This window comes from Vicugna pacos, unplaced genomic scaffold, assembly GCF_048564905.1.
Source record: "Vicugna pacos unplaced genomic scaffold, VicPac4 scaffold_19, whole genome shotgun sequence".
Lineage (NCBI taxonomy): Eukaryota > Metazoa > Chordata > Mammalia > Artiodactyla > Camelidae > Vicugna > Vicugna pacos.
This window is the reverse complement of record NW_027328740.1, coordinates 76363264-76376877: the sequence shown is the minus strand read 5'-3', so window position 1 is coordinate 76376877 and position 13614 is coordinate 76363264.

Genomic DNA, 13614 nt, shown 5'->3' with positions numbered 1-13614 from the left:
GGACGGCTTTCACACACACATATCTCTCAGAACTGAGCATGTGGAGAGACGTTCGTTCATCCAGCACAAAGGGAACGGTTTGCAGGGAAACCCTTTCTCTGGTTTCTCAGTATGTTTCATAGTGCCGGTTTGAAGTGCCTGCCGTTTTCACTGTAAAACCGAGTTGGAGCTTGTACCTCCCCATATATATGTATGGAGTGGAGTTGGCAACTGAAAAGAAACTTTCTGTTCCCTTCAAGCTAGGTGAAGGACGTCTTTCACAGACACTTATCTCTCAGAACTGAGCATGTGGAGAGACGTTCGTTCATCCAGCACAACGGGAACGGGTTGCAGGAGAAACCCTTACTCTGGTTTCTCAGTCTGTTTCCTAGTGCCGGTTTGAAGTGCCTGCCGTTTTCACTGTAAAACCGAGTTGGAGCTTGTACCTCCCCATATATATGTATGGAGTGGAGTTGGCAACTGAAAAGAAACTTTGTGTTCCCTTCAAGCTAGGTGAAGGACGGCTTTCACACACACTTAACTCTCAGAACTGAGCATGTGGAGAGACGTTCTTTCATTCAGCACAGAGGGAACGGGTTGCAGGATAAACCCTTACTCTGGTTTCTCAGTCTGTTTCCTAGTGCCGGTTTGAAGTGCCTGCCGTTTTCACTGTAAAACCGAGTTGGAGCTTGTACCTCCCCATATATATGTATGGAGTGGAGTTGGCAACTGAAAAGAAACTTTGTGTTCCCTTCAAGCTAGGTGAAGGACGGCTTTCACACACACTTATCACTCAGAACAGAGCATGTGGAGAGACGTTCGTTCATCCAGCACAAAGGGAACGGGTTGCAGGAGAAACCCTTTCTCTGGTTTCTCAGTCTGTTTCCTAGTGCCGGTTTGAAGTGCCTGCCGTTTTCACTGTAAAACCGAGTTGGAGCTTGTACCTCCCCATATATATGTATGGAGTGGAGTTGGCAACTGAAAAGAAACTTTGTGTTCCCCTCAAGCTAGGTGAAGGACGGCTTTCACACACACTTATCTCTCAGAACTGAGCATGTGGAGAGACGTTCGTTCATCCAGCACAGAGGGAACGGGTTGCAGGAGAAACCCTTACTCTGGTTTCTCAGTATGTTTCATAGTGCCGGTTTGAAGTGCCTGCCGTTTTCACTGTAAAACCGAGTTGGAGCTTGTACCTCCCCATATATATGTATGGAGTGGAGTTGGCAACTGAAAAGAAACTATGTGTTCCCTTCAAGCTAGGTGAAGGACGGCTTTCACACACACTTATCTCTCAGAACTGAGCATGTGGAGAGACGTTCGTTCATCCAGCACAGAGGGAACGGGTTGCAGGAGAAACCCTTAGTCTGGTTTCTCAGTCTGTTTCCTAGTGCCGGTTTGAAGTGCCTGCCGTTTTCACTGTAAAACCGAGTTGGAGCTTGTACCTCCCCATATATATGTATGGAGTGGAGTTGGCAACTGAAAAGAAACTTTGTGTTCCCCTCAAGCTAGGTGAAGGACGGCTTTCACACACACATATCTCTCAGAACTGAGCATGTGGAGAGACGTTCGTTCATCCAGCACAAAGGGAAAGGGTTGCAGGGAAACCCTTTCTCTGGTTTCTCAGTCTGTTTCCTAGTGCCGGTTTGAAGTGCCTGCCGTTTTCACTGTAAAACCGAGTTGGAGCTTGTAACTCCCCATATATATGTATGGAGTGGAGTTGGCAACTGAAAAGAAACTTTGTGTTCCCTTCAAGCTAGGTGAAGGACGGCTTTCACACACACTAATCTCTCAGAACTGAGCATGTGGAGAGACGTTCGTTCATCCAGCACAAAGGGAACGGGTTGCAGGAGCAACCCTTACTCTGGTTTCTCAGTCTGTTTCCTAGTGCCGGTTTGAAGTGCGTGCCGTTTTCACTGTAAAACCGAGTTGGAGCTTGTACCTCCCCATATATATGTATGGAGTGGAGTTGGCAACTGAAAAGAAACTTTGTGTTCCCTTCAAGCTAGGTGAAGGACGGCTTTCACACACACTTATCTCTCAGAACTGAGCATGTGGAGAGACGTTCGTTCATCCAGCACAAAAGGAACGGGTGGCAGGAGAAACCCTTAGTCTGGTTTCTCAGTCTGTTTCCTAGTGCCGGTTTGAAGTGCCTGCCGTTTTCACTGTAAAACCGAGTTGGGGGTTGTACCTCCCCATATATATGTATGGAGTGTAGTTGGCAACTGAAAAGAAACTTTGTGTTCCCTTCAAGCTAGGTGAAGGACGGCTTTCACACACACTTATTTCTCAGAACTGAGCATGTGGAGAGACGTTCGTTCATCCAGCACAGAGGGAACGGGTTGCAGGAGAAACCCTTACTCTGGTTTCTCAGTCTGTTTCCTAGTGCCGGTTTGAAGTGCCTGCCGTTTTCACTGTAAAACCGAGTTGGAGCTTGTACCTCCCCATATATATGTATGGAGTGAAGTTGGCAACTGAAAAGAAACTTTGTGTTCCCTTCAAGCTAGGTGAAGGACGGCTTTCACACACACTTATCTCTCAGAACTCAGCATGTGGAGAGACGTTCGTTCATCCAGCACAGAGGGAACGGGTTGCAGGAGAAACCCTTACTCTGGTTTCTCAGTCTGTTTCCTAGTGCCGGTTTGAAGTGCCTGCCGTTTTCACTGTAAAACCGAGTTGGAGCTTGTACCTCCCCATATATATGTATGGAGTGGAGTTGGCAACTGAAAAGAAACTTTGTGTTCCCTTCAAGCTAGGTGAAGGACGGCTTTCACACACACTTATCTCTCAGAACTGAGCATGTGGAGAGACGTTCGTTCATCCAGCACAAAGGGAACGGGTTGCAGGAGAAACCCTTAGTCTGGTTTCTCAGTCTGTTTCCTAGTGCCGGTTTGAAGTGCCTGCCGTTTTCACTGTAAAACCGAGTTGGAGCTTGTACCTCCCCATATATATGTATGGAGTGGAGTTGGCAACTGAAAAGAAACTTTGTGTTCCCTTCAAGCTAGGTGAAGGACGGCTTTCACACACACTTATCTCTCAGAACTGAGCATGTGGAGAGACGTTCGTTCATCCAGCACAAAGGGAACGGGTTGCAGGAGAAACCCTTACTCTGGTTTCTCAGTCTGTTTCCTAGTGCCGGTTTGAAGTGCCTGCCGTTTTCACTGTAAAACCGAGTTGGAGCTTGTACCTCCCCATATATATGTATGGAGTGGAGTTGGCAACTGAAAAGAAACTTTGTGTTCCCTTCAAGCTAGGTGAAGGACGGCTTTCACACACACTTATCTCTCAGAACTGAGCATGTGGAGAGACGTTCGTTCATCCAGCACAAAGGGGACGGGTGGCAGGAGAAACCCTTTCTCTGGTTTCTCAGTCTGTTTCCTAGTGCCGGTTTGAAGTGCCTGCCGTTTTCACTGTAAAACCGAGTTGGAGCTTGTACCTCCCCATATATATGTATGGAGTGGAGTTGGCAACTGAAAAGAAACTTTGTGTTCCCTTCAAACTAGGTGAAGGACGGCTTTCACACACACTTATCTCTCAGAACTGAGCATGTGGAGAGACGTTCGTTCATTCAACACAGAGGGAACGGGTGGCAGGAGAAACCCTTAGTCTGGTTTCTCAGTCTGTTTCCTAGTGCCAGTTTGAAGTGCCTGCCGTTTTCACTGTAAAACCGAGTTGGAGCTTGTACCTCCCCATATATATGTATGGAGTGGAGTTGGCAACTGAAAAGAAACTTTGTGTTCCCTTCAAGCTATGTGAAGGACGGCTTTCACACACACTTATCTCTCAGAACTGAGCATGTGGAGAGACGTTCGTTCATCCAGCACAAAGGGAACGGGTTGCAGGAGAAACCCTTACTCTGGTTTCTCAGTCTGTTTCCTAGTGCCGGTTTGAAGTGCCTGCCGTTTTCACTGTAAAACCGAGTTGGAGCTTGTACCTCCCCATATATATGTATGGAGTGGAGTTGGCAACTGAAAAGAAACTTTCTGTTCCCTTCAATCTAGGTGAAGGACGGCTTTCACACACACATTTCTCTCAGAACTGAGCATGTGGAGAGACGTTCGTTCATCCAGCACAAAGGGAACGGTTTGCAGGAGAAACCCTTACTCTGGTTTCTCAGTCTGTTTCCTAGTGCCGGTTTGAAGTGCCTGCCGTTTTCACTGTAAAACCGAGTTGGAGCTTGTACCTCCCCATATATATGTATGGAGTGGAGTTGGCAACTGAAAAGAAACTTTGTGTTCCCTTCAAGCTAGGTGAAGGACGGCTTTCACACACACTTATGTCTCAGAACTGAGCATGTGGAGAGACGTTCGTTCATCCAGCACAAAGGGGACGGGTGGCAGGAGAAACCCTTTCTCTGGTTTCTCTGTCTGTTTCCTAGTGCCGGTTTGAAGTGCCTGCCGTTTTCACTGTAAAACCGAGTTGGAGCTTGTACCTCCCCATATATATGTATGGAGTGGAGTTGGCAAATGAAAAGAAACTTTGTGTTCCCTTCAAGCTAGGTGAAGGACGGCTTTCACACACACTTATCTCTCAGAACTGAGCATGTGGAGAGACGTTCGTTCATCCAGCACAAAGGGAACGGGTGGCAGGAGAAACCCTTAGTCTGGTTTCTCAGTCTGTTTCCTAGTGCCGGTTTGAAGTGCCTGCCGTTTTCACTGTAAAACCGAGTTGGAGCTTGTACCTCCCCATATATATGTATGGAGTGGAGTTGGCAACTGAAAAGAAACTTTGTGTTCCCTTCAAGCTATGTGAAGGACGGCTTTCACACACACTTATCTCTCAGAACTGAGCATGTGGAGAGACGTTCGTTCATCCAGCACAGAGGGAACGGGTTGCAGGAGAAACCCTTACTCTGGTTTCTCAGTCTGTTTCCTAGTGCCGGTTTGAAGTGCCTGCCGTTTTCACTGTAAAACCGAGTTGGAGCTTGTACCTCCCCATATATATTTATGGAGTGGAGTTGGCAACTGAAAAGAAACTTTGTGTTCCCTTCAAGCTAGGTGAAGGACGGCTTTCACACACACTTATTTCTCAGAACTGACCATGTGGAGAGACGTTCCTTCATCCAGCACAAAGGGAACGGGTTGCAGGAGAAACCCTTACTCTGGTTTCTCAGTCTGTTTCCTAGTGCCGTTTTGAAGTGCCTGCCGTTTTCACTGTAAAACCGTTTTGGAGCTTGTACCTCCCCATATATATGTATGGAGTGGAGATGGCAACTGAAAAGAAACTATGTGTTCCCTTCAAGCTAGGTGAAGGACGGCTTTCACACACACTTATCTCTCAGAACTGAGCATGTGGAGAGACGTTCGTTCATCCAGCACCGAGGGAACGGGTTGCAGGAGAAACCCTTTCTCTGGTTTCTCAGTCTGTTTCCTAGTGCCGGTTTGAAGTGCCTGCCGTTTTCACTGTAAAACCGAGTTGGAGCTTGTACCTCCCCATATATATGTATGGAGTGGAGTTGGCAACTGAAAAGAAACTTGCTGTTCCCTTCAAGCTAGGTGAAGGACGACTTTCACACACACATTTCTCTCAGAACTGAGCATGTGGATAGACGTTCGTTCATTCAACACAAAGGGAACGGGTTGCAGGAGAAACCCTTACTCTGGTTTCTCAGTCTGTTTCCTAGTGCCGGTTTGAAGTGCCTGCCGTTTTCACTGTAAAACCGAGTTGGAGCTTGTACCTCCCCATATATATGTATGGAGTGGAGTTGGCAACTGAAAAGAAACTTTGTGTTCCCTTCAAGCTAGGTGAAGGACGGCTTTCACACACACTTATGTCTCAGAACTGAGCATGTGGAGAGACGTTCGTTCATCCAGCACAAAGGGGACGGGTGGCAGGAGAAACCCTTTCTCTGGTTTCTCTGTCTGTTTCCTAGTGCCGGTTTGAAGTGCCTGCCGTTTTCACTGTAAAACCGAGTTGGAGCTTGTACCTCCCCATATATATGTATGGAGTGGAGTTGGCAACTGAAAAGAAACTTTGTGTTCCCTTCAAGCTAGGTGAAGGACGGCTTTCACACACACTTATCTCTCAGAACTGAGCATGTGGAGAGACGTTCGTTCATCCAGCACAGAGGGAACGGGTTGCAGGAGAAACCCTTTCTGTGGTTTCTCAGTCTGTTTCCTAGTGCCAGTTTGAAGTGCCTGTCGTTTTCACTGTAAAACCGTGTTGGAGCTTGTACCTCCCCATATATATGTATGGAGTGGATTTGGCAAGTTAAAAGAATCTTTGTGTTCCCTTCAAGCTAGGTGAAGGACGGCTTTCACACACACTTATCTCTCAGAACTGAGCATGTGGAGAGACGTTCGTTCATCCAGCACAAAAGGAACGGGTTGCTGGGGAAACCCTTACTCTGGTTTCTCAGTCTGTTTCCTAGTGCCGGTTTGAAGTGCCTGCCGTTTTCACTGTAAAACCGAGTTGGAGCTTGTACCTCCCCATATATATGTATGGAGTGGAGTTGGCAAATGAAAAGAAACTTTGTGTTCCCTTCAAGCTAGGTGAAGGACGGCTTTCACACACACTTATCTCTCAGAACTGAGCATGTGGAGAGACGTTCGTTCATCCAGCACAAAGGAAACGGGTTGCAGGAGAAACGCTTACTCTGGTTTCTCAGTCTGTTTCCTAGTGCCGGTTTGAAGTGCCTGCCGTTTTCACTGTAAAACCGAGTTGGAGCTTGTACCTCCCCATATATATGTATGGAGTGGAGTTGGCAACTGAAAAGAAACTTTGTGTTCCCTTCAAGCTAGGTGAAGGACGGCTTTCACACACACTTATCTCTCAGAACTGAGCATGTGGAGAGACGTTCGTTCATCCAGCAAAAAGGGAACGGGTGGCAGGAGAAACCCTTACTCTGGTTTCTCAGTCTGTTTCCTAGTGCCGGTTTGAAGTGCCTGCCGTTTTCACTGTAAAACCGAGTTGGAGCTTGTACCTCCACATATATATGTATGGAGTGGAGTTGGCAACTGAAAAGAAACTTTGTGTTCCCTTCAAGCTAGGTGAAGGACGGCTTTCACACACACTTATCTCTCAGAACTGAGCATGTGGAGAGACGTTCCTTCATCCAGCACAAAGGGAACGGCTTGCAGGAGAAACGTTTACTCTGGTTTCTCAGTCTGTTTCCTAGTGCCGGTTTGAAGTGCCTGCCGTTTTCACTGTAAAACCGAGTTGGAGCTTGTACCTCCCCATATATATGTATGGAGTGGAGTTGGCAACTGAAAAGAAACTTTGTGTTCCCTTCAAGCTAGGTGAAGGACGGCTTTCACACACACTTATCTCTCAGAACTGAGCATGTGGAGAGACGTTCGTTCATCCAGCACAAAGGGAACGGGTGGCAGGAGAAACCCTTACTCTGGTTTCTCAGTCTGTTTCCTAGTGCCTGTTTGAAGTGCCTGCCGTTTTCACTGTAAAACCGAGTTGGAGCTTGTACCTCCCCATATATATGTATGGAGTGGAGTTGGCAACTGAAAAGAAACTTTGTGTTCCCTTCAAGCTAGGTGAAGGACGGCTTTCACAAACACTTATCTCTCAGAACTGAGCATGTGGAGAGACGTTCGTTCATCCAGCACAGAGGGAACGGGTTGCAGGAGAAACCATTACTCTGGTTTCTCAGTCTGTTTCCTAGTGCCGGTTTGAAGTGCCTGCCTTTTTCACTTTAAAACCGAGTTGGAGCTTGTACCTCCCCATATATATGTATGGAGTGGAGTTGGCAACTGAAAAGAAACTTTGTGTTCCCTTCAAGCTAGGTGAAGGACGGCTTTCACACACACTTATCTCTCAGAACTGAGCATGTGGAGAGACGTTCGTTCATCCAGCACAAAGGGAACTGGTTGCAGGAGAAACCCTTACTCTGGTTTCTCAGTCTGTTTCCTAGTGCCGGTTTGAAGTGCCTGCCGTTTTCACTGTAAAACCGAGTTGGAGCTTGTACCTCCCCATATATATGTATGGAGTGGAGTTGGCAACTGAAAAGAAACTTTCTGTTCCCTTCAATCTAGGTGAAGGACGGCTTTCACACACACATTTCTCTCAGAACTGAGCATGTGGAGAGACGTTCGTTCATCCAGCACAAAGGGAACGGGTTGCAGGAGAAACCCTTACTCTGGTTTCTCAGTCTGTTTCCTAGTGCCGGTTTGAAGTGCCTGCCGTTTTCACTGTAAAACCGAGTTGGAGCTTGTACCTCCCCATATATATGTATGGAGTGGAGTTGGCAACTGAAAAGAAACTATGTGTTCCCTTCAAGCTAGGTGAAGGACGGCTTTCACACACACTTATCTCTCAGAACTGAGCATGTGGAGAGACGTTCGTTCATCCAGCACAGAGGGAACGGGTTGCAGGAGAAACCCTTAGTCTGGTTTCTCAGTCTGTTTCCTAGTGCCGGTTTGAAGTGCCTGCCGTTTTCACTGTAAAACCGAGTTGGAGCTTGTACCTCCCCATATATATGTATGGAGTGGAGTTGGCAACTGAAAAGAAACTTTGTGTTCCCCTCAAGCTAGGTGAAGGACGGCTTTCACACACACATATCTCTCAGAACTGAGCATGTGGAGAGACGTTCGTTCATCCAGCACAAAGGGAAAGGGTTGCAGGGAAACCCTTTCTCTGGTTTCTCAGTCTGTTTCCTAGTGCCGGTTTGAAGTGCCTGCCGTTTTCACTGTAAAACCGAGTTGGAGCTTGTACCTCCCCATATATATGTATGGAGTGGAGTTGGCAACTGAAAAGAAACTTTGTGTTCCCTTCAAGCTAGGTGAAGGACGGCTTTCACACACACTAATCTCTCAGAACTGAGCATGTGGAGAGACGTTCGTTCATCCAGCACAAAGGGAACGGGTTGCAGGAGCAACCCTTACTCTGGTTTCTCAGTCTGTTTCCTAGTGCCGGTTTGAAGTGCGTGCCGTTTTCACTGTAAAACCGAGTTGGAGCTTGTACCTCCCCATATATATGTATGGAGTGGAGTTGGCAACTGAAAAGAAACTTTGTGTTCCCTTCAAGCTAGGTGAAGGACGGCTTTCACACACACTTATCTCTCAGAACTGAGCATGTGGAGAGACGTTCGTTCATCCAGCACAAAAGGAACGGGTGGCAGGAGAAACCCTTAGTCTGGTTTCTCAGTCTGTTTCCTAGTGCCGGTTTGAAGTGCCTGCCGTTTTCACTGTAAAACCGAGTTGGGGGTTGTACCTCCCCATATATATGTATGGAGTGTAGTTGGCAACTGAAAAGAAACTTTGTGTTCCCTTCAAGCTAGGTGAAGGACGGCTTTCACACACACTTATTTCTCAGAACTGAGCATGTGGAGAGACGTTCGTTCATCCAGCACAGAGGGAACGGGTTGCAGGAGAAACCCTTACTCTGGTTTCTCAGTCTGTTTCCTAGTGCCGGTTTGAAGTGCCTGCCGTTTTCACTGTAAAACCGAGTTGGAGCTTGTACCTCCCCATATATATGTATGGAGTGAAGTTGGCAACTGAAAAGAAACTTTGTGTTCCCTTCAAGCTAGGTGAAGGACGGCTTTCACACACACTTATCTCTCAGAACTCAGCATGTGGAGAGACGTTCGTTCATCCAGCACAGAGGGAACGGGTTGCAGGAGAAACCCTTACTCTGGTTTCTCAGTCTGTTTCCTAGTGCCGGTTTGAAGTGCCTGCCGTTTTCACTGTAAAACCGAGTTGGAGCTTGTACCTCCCCATATATATGTATGGAGTGGAGTTGGCAACTGAAAAGAAACTTTGTGTTCCCTTCAAGCTAGGTGAAGGACGGCTTTCACACACACTTATCTCTCAGAACTGAGCATGTGGAGAGACGTTCGTTCATCCAGCACAAAGGGAACGGGTTGCAGGAGAAACCCTTAGTCTGGTTTCTCAGTCTGTTTCCTAGTGCCGGTTTGAAGTGCCTGCCGTTTTCACTGTAAAACCGAGTTGGAGCTTGTACCTCCCCATATATATGTATGGAGTGGAGTTGGCAACTGAAAAGAAACTTTGTGTTCCCTTCAAGCTAGGTGAAGGACGGCTTTCACACACACTTATCTCTCAGAACTGAGCATGTGGAGAGACGTTCGTTCATCCAGCACAAAGGGAACGGGTTGCAGGAGAAACCCTTACTCTGGTTTCTCAGTCTGTTTCCTAGTGCCGGTTTGAAGTGCCTGCCGTTTTCACTGTAAAACCGAGTTGGAGCTTGTACCTCCCCATATATATGTATGGAGTGGAGTTGGCAACTGAAAAGAAACTTTGTGTTCCCTTCAAGCTAGGTGAAGGACGGCTTTCACACACACTTATCTCTCAGAACTGAGCATGTGGAGAGACGTTCGTTCATCCAGCACAAAGGGGACGGGTGGCAGGAGAAACCCTTTCTCTGGTTTCTCAGTCTGTTTCCTAGTGCCGGTTTGAAGTGCCTGCCGTTTTCACTGTAAAACCGAGTTGGAGCTTGTACCTCCCCATATATATGTATGGAGTGGAGTTGGCAACTGAAAAGAAACTTTGTGTTCCCTTCAAACTAGGTGAAGGACGGCTTTCACACACACTTATCTCTCAGAACTGAGCATGTGGAGAGACGTTCGTTCATTCAACACAGAGGGAACGGGTGGCAGGAGAAACCCTTAGTCTGGTTTCTCAGTCTGTTTCCTAGTGCCAGTTTGAAGTGCCTGCCGTTTTCACTGTAAAACCGAGTTGGAGCTTGTACCTCCCCATATATATGTATGGAGTGGAGTTGGCAACTGAAAAGAAACTTTGTGTTCCCTTCAAGCTATGTGAAGGACGGCTTTCACACACACTTATCTCTCAGAACTGAGCATGTGGAGAGACGTTCGTTCATCCAGCACAAAGGGAACGGGTTGCAGGAGAAACCCTTACTCTGGTTTCTCAGTCTGTTTCCTAGTGCCGGTTTGAAGTGCCTGCCGTTTTCACTGTAAAACCGAGTTGGAGCTTGTACCTCCCCATATATATGTATGGAGTGGAGTTGGCAACTGAAAAGAAACTTTCTGTTCCCTTCAATCTAGGTGAAGGACGGCTTTCACACACACATTTCTCTCAGAACTGAGCATGTGGAGAGACGTTCGTTCATCCAGCACAAAGGGAACGGTTTGCAGGAGAAACCCTTACTCTGGTTTCTCAGTCTGTTTCCTAGTGCCGGTTTGAAGTGCCTGCCGTTTTCACTGTAAAACCGAGTTGGAGCTTGTACCTCCCCATATATATGTATGGAGTGGAGTTGGCAACTGAAAAGAAACTTTGTGTTCCCTTCAAGCTAGGTGAAGGACGGCTTTCACACACACTTATGTCTCAGAACTGAGCATGTGGAGAGACGTTCGTTCATCCAGCACAAAGGGGACGGGTGGCAGGAGAAACCCTTTCTCTGGTTTCTCTGTCTGTTTCCTAGTGCCGGTTTGAAGTGCCTGCCGTTTTCACTGTAAAACCGAGTTGGAGCTTGTACCTCCCCATATATATGTATGGAGTGGAGTTGGCAACTGAAAAGAAACTTTGTGTTCCCTTCAAGCTAGGTGAAGGACGGCTTTCACACACACTTATCTCTCAGAACTGAGCATGTGGAGAGACGTTCGTTCATCCAGCACAAAGGGAACGGGTGGCAGGAGAAACCCTTAGTCTGGTTTCTCAGTCTGTTTCCTAGTGCCGGTTTGAAGTGCCTGCCGTTTTCACTGTAAAACCGAGTTGGAGCTTGTACCTCCCCATATATATGTATGGAGTGGAGTTGGCAACTGAAAAGAAACTTTGTGTTCCCTTCAAGCTATGTGAAGGACGGCTTTCACACACACTTATCTCTCAGAACTGAGCATGTGGAGAGACGTTCGTTCATCCAGCACAGAGGGAACGGGTTGCAGGAGAAACCCTTACTCTGGTTTCTCAGTCTGTTTCCTAGTGCCGGTTTGAAGTGCCTGCCGTTTTCACTGTAAAACCGAGTTGGAGCTTGTACCTCCCCATATATATTTATGGAGTGGAGTTGGCAACTGAAAAGAAACTTTGTGTTCCCTTCAAGCTAGGTGAAGGACGGCTTTCACACACACTTATTTCTCAGAACTGACCATGTGGAGAGACGTTCCTTCATCCAGCACAAAGGGAACGGGTTGCAGGAGAAACCCTTACTCTGGTTTCTCAGTCTGTTTCCTAGTGCCGTTTTGAAGTGCCTGCCGTTTTCACTGTAAAACCGTTTTGGAGCTTGTACCTCCCCATATATATGTATGGAGTGGAGATGGCAACTGAAAAGAAACTATGTGTTCCCTTCAAGCTAGGTGAAGGACGGCTTTCACACACACTTATCTCTCAGAACTGAGCATGTGGAGAGACGTTCGTTCATCCAGCACCGAGGGAACGGGTTGCAGGAGAAACCCTTTCTCTGGTTTCTCAGTCTGTTTCCTAGTGCCGGTTTGAAGTGCCTGCCGTTTTCACTGTAAAACCGAGTTGGAGCTTGTACCTCCCCATATATATGTATGGAGTGGAGTTGGCAACTGAAAAGAAACTTGCTGTTCCCTTCAAGCTAGGTGAAGGACGACTTTCACACACACATTTCTCTCAGAACTGAGCATGTGGATAGACGTTCGTTCATTCAACACAAAGGGAACGGGTTGCAGGAGAAACCCTTACTCTGGTTTCTCAGTCTGTTTCCTAGTGCCGGTTTGAAGTGCCTGCCGTTTTCACTGTAAAACCGAGTTGGAGCTTGTACCTCCCCATATATATGTATGGAGTGGAGTTGGCAACTGAAAAGAAACTTTGTGTTCCCTTCAAGCTAGGTGAAGGACGGCTTTCACACACACTTATGTCTCAGAACTGAGCATGTGGAGAGACGTTCGTTCATCCAGCACAAAGGGGACGGGTGGCAGGAGAAACCCTTTCTCTGGTTTCTCTGTCTGTTTCCTAGTGCCGGTTTGAAGTGCCTGCCATTTTCACTGTAAAACCGAGTTGGAGCTTGTACCTCCCCATATATATGTATGGAGTGGAGTTGGCAACTGAAAAGAAACTTTGTGTTCCCTTCAAGCTAGGTGAAGGACGGCTTTCACACACACTTATCTCTCAGAACTGAGCATGTGGAGAGACGTTCGTTCATCCAGCACAGAGGGAACGGGTTGCAGGAGAAACCCTTTCTGTGGTTTCTCAGTCTGTTTCCTAGTGCCAGTTTGAAGTGCCTGTCGTTTTCACTGTAAAACCGTGTTGGAGCTTGTACCTCCCCATATATATGTATGGAGTGGATTTGGCAACTTAAAAGAATCTTTGTGTTCCCTTCAAGCTAGGTGAAGGACGGCTTTCACACACACTTATCTCTCAGAACTGAGCATGTGGAGAGACGTTCGTTCATCCAGCACAAAAGGAACGGGTTGCTGGAGAAACCCTTACTCTGGTTTCTCAGTCTGTTTCCTAGTGCCGGTTTGAAGTGCCTGCCGTTTTCACTGTAAAACCGAGTTGGAGCTTGTACCTCCCCATATATATGTATGGAGTGGAGTTGGCAACTGAAAAGAAACTTTGTGTTCCCTTCAAGCTAGGTGAAGGACGGCTTTCACACACACTTATCTCTCAGAACTGAGCATGTGGAGAGACGTTCGTTCATCCAGCACAAAGGAAACGGGTTGCAGGAGAAACGCTTACTCTGGTTTCTCAGTCTGTTTCCTAGTGCCGGTTTGAAGTGCCTGCCGTTTTCACTGTAAAACCGAGTTGGAGC